We start from the raw sequence: 3,754 nt of genomic DNA on the forward strand, positions 1-3,754 counted from the left end.
GATGAGCTCAAGATGCACACTACAAACTCTTAAGCAACCAATAAAATAAGACAATAAAAACATAGCTAACGTTAAATAAAAAAGAAAGAGTAGAATAACAAAAATTAGACAAATAATTCAAAAGCAAGCAGAAAAGGAAAACAAAAAGGAGGTAGGACAAACGCAAAACAAATAGTAAGCCTATAGATTTATAGTTCAACCATTGTGGAAGACAGTGTGGTGATTCCTCAAGGACCAAGACATAGAAATTCCATTTGACCCAGCAATCCCATTACTGGGTATATATCCAAAGGATTATAAATCATTTTACTATAAGGACACATGCACACGAATGTTCATTGCAGCACAGTTTACAATAGCAAAAACCTGGAACCAACCCAAATGCCCATCGATGATAGACTGGACAGGGAAAATGTGGCACATATACACCATGGAATATTATGCAGCCATCAAAAACGATGAGTTCGTGTCCTTTGTAGGGACATGGATGAACCTGGAAACCATCATTCTCAGCAAACTGACACAAGAGCAGAAAATCAAACACTGCATGTTCTTGCTCATAGATGAGTGTTGAACAATGAGAACACATGGACATAGGGAGGGGAGCACTACACACTGGGGTCTGTTGGGGGAAACTAGGGAAGGGACAGTGGGGGATGGGGAGCTGGGGAGAGATAGCATAGGGAGAAATGCCAGATATAGGTGAAGGGGAGGAAGGCAGCAAATCATGCTGCCCTATGTGTACCTATGCAACAATCTTGCATGTTCTTCACACGTACACCCAAAACTAAAGTGCAATTAAAAAGAAAGGAAAAAGATTGTAGATTTAAACACCAGCATATCAATCACCATTGTAAATTCAAAGGGTCTAAATGCTGTTATTAAAAGGAAGATTGTCAGATTTGATACAAAAGAAAGACTTAACTATATACTACCTACAGTCCTTCCACCTCAACTTTAAATGTAAAGGTACAAAAAGTAAAAGGATAGAAAAAGACATGCCATATTAGCTCTAATTAAAAAAACAAAATACAAAAAACAAAAAACAAAAACAAAAAAAAAAAAACTGAAATGGCCCTTGGTATCAGAGAAAATGGATTTTATAGCAAGGAGTTTTCCCAAGGATAAATAATACAATTTCATTTGTTACAGGAGTTAATTCAACATGAGGACATAGCAATCTAAAATATTTGTGACCCAAATAACATTATCTCAAACTACATAGAAAAAAACCCCCCACAAAAACAGAAACAGAAAAATCTGTAAGAAAAAATATACAACTTCATAATTAGAGTGAGATATTTTAACATTTCAGTTATAGTCAGAGATTTTCTACCCCTAATGGTTAATAGAACAAACGGAAAATCAGTTAGGTTATAGAAGACTTGAAAAGCACTATCCACCAGTCTGATCCAACTGATATTTATAGGAAACTTTTCCCAACAATGGCAAGTTACAACTTCTTTTTAAAAGCGCAAGAATGTTTAGCAAGATATCCTATAGTCTGGACTACTAAAATGAATCTCAGTAAATTTAAGAGGCTTCAGGTCATATAAAGTACCTTTGCTTATCATGATAGAAATAAGTTAGAAATCAGTAATAGAAAAATATCTGGAAAATTTCAGAATTTGGAAACAAAATAACACATTTCTAAATAATCCATGGGTCAAAGAATAAATAAAGAAGGAAATTAGAAAATGCTTTGGATTGAATTGAAATAAAAACACAATACATCACAATTTTTGAGATGCTACTAAAGTAGTACTTAGAGGGAAACTGATAGTACTGTGAATAGCCACTGCACTTTAGCCTGGGCAAGATAGTGAGACCCCATCTCTAATTTAAAAAACAGCAAACCGAATGCAGTGATAGGTAAAAATGATGATGTATCATGATCAAGTGGAATTTGTCTCCAGAAAGCAAGGTGGGCACAACATTTGAAAATCAAGCAATGAAATTTAGTGAAATTTATTCTATTAACAGACTAAGTAAATGCTCCCATGTGATCATCTCAAAAAATGCAGTAAAAGCATTAGATAAAATCCAACATCCATTCTTTTTTTTAATTCTTTTAAATGTAAATTGATGTTCAGAAAGGCCATTTTCATTCAGCCCATTCAGAGCAGTTGAACTTCATTTTTTTTTTTTTTTAAAATTTTGTGAGTATATAGTAGGTGTATATCATTATGGAGTATATGCAATATTTTGATACAGGCATTCAAGGTGTGATAATCACATCATGGAAACTGGGGTATCCAGTCCCTCAGGCATTTATCTTTTGTGTTATGAACAATCTAATTATACTCTTTTAGTTAATTAATAGTTAATTAATTTCGAGACAGGCTTCTGCTCTGTTGCCCAGGTTGCAATGGCATGATCTTGGCTCACTGTCTTTTTGATTTTAAACTGTACAATTAAATTATCTTGACTATAGTCACCCTGTTGTGCTACCAAATGTTAGGTATTATTCATTCTTTGCAACTTCTTTTGGTACCTGTTAACCATCCTCATCTCCCCGTCACCTCCCCATACCCTTCCCAGCCTCTGGTAACCATCCTTCTACTCTCTATCTCCATGTGTTAAATTATTTTGATTTTTAAATCCCACACATAAGTGAGAACATGCAGTTTGTCTTTCTGTGCCTGGCTTATTTCACTTAACATAATGACTTCCAGTTTTATCCGTGATGTTGCAACTGACAGGATCTCGTTTTTTTTTATGGCTGCATAGTTCTTCATTGTGTGTATGGACCACATTTTCTTTATTCATTCATCTGTTGATGGACACTTAGGTTGCTTCCAAGTCCTGCCTATTGTAAACAGTGCTGCAATAAATGTGGGAGTGCAGATACCTCTTTGGTATACTGATTTCCTTTCTTTGGGGTATATATCCAGCAGTGGGATTGCTGGATCATATGGTAGCTCAATTTTTAATTTTTCTGAGGAACCTCCAAACTGTTATGTTCTCCATAGGGTTTGTACTAGTTTGCATTCCCACCAACAGCATACAAGAGTTCACTTTTCTGTACATCCTTTCCAGCGGATGTTATTGCTGTCTTTGGGTAAAAGTCATCTAATAGGGTGAGATGATATATTATTGTAGTTTTGATATGTGTTTCGCTTATGATCAGTGATGTTGAGCAACTTTCCAGATCCCTATTTGTCATTTGTATGTCTTCTTTTGAGAAATATCTATGCAGATCTTTTGCCCATTTTAAATCAGATTATTAGATATTTTCCTGTAGAATTGTTTGAGCTCCTTATATATTCTGGTTGTTAATCCCTTGTCAGATGGGTAGTTTGCGAATATTTTCTTCCAATCTGTGGGTTGTCTCTTCCTTTGTTGATTGTATCATTTGCTGTGCGGGAGCTTTTTAACTTGATGTGATCCCATTTTTCCATTTTTGCTTTGGTTATCTGTGCTCGTGGGATATTACTCAAGAATTTTTTGCCCAGACCTGTGTCTTAGAGTGTTTCCCCAATGTTTTCTTGTAGCAGTTTCATAGTTTGAGGTCTGCCCATAATGGAATAAAACTAGAAACCAAAAAGAGAAATTTCAGAAACTATATGAACACATGGAAATTAAAAAATATGCTCTTGAATGACCAGTGGGTCAAAGAAGAAATTAAGAAGAAAATTAAAAAAATTCTTGAAACAATTGATAATGAAAACACAACATACCAAAACCTATAGGACACAGTGAAAGCAGTACTAAGAGGGAAATTTATAGCTGTTAAGTACCTACATCAAAAAAA

The 3,754-nt window shown here is 34.8% G+C and overlaps 1 non-coding gene across 1 annotated transcript; it reads right to left on the minus strand.

Moving 5' to 3' along the window:
* Nucleotides 1–2,083: 2,083 nt before the first annotated feature.
* On the minus strand, nucleotides 2,084–2,158 carry LOC120363811 (small nucleolar RNA Z40). The gene has a single exon (XR_005579249.2). It is a non-coding gene; the product is annotated as a small nucleolar RNA Z40 (small nucleolar RNA).
* Between the last annotated feature and the right edge of the window lie 1,596 nt (nucleotides 2,159–3,754).

This window comes from Saimiri boliviensis, chromosome 3 (assembly GCF_048565385.1).
Source record: "Saimiri boliviensis isolate mSaiBol1 chromosome 3, mSaiBol1.pri, whole genome shotgun sequence".
Taxonomy (NCBI): Eukaryota; Metazoa; Chordata; class Mammalia; order Primates; family Cebidae; genus Saimiri; species Saimiri boliviensis.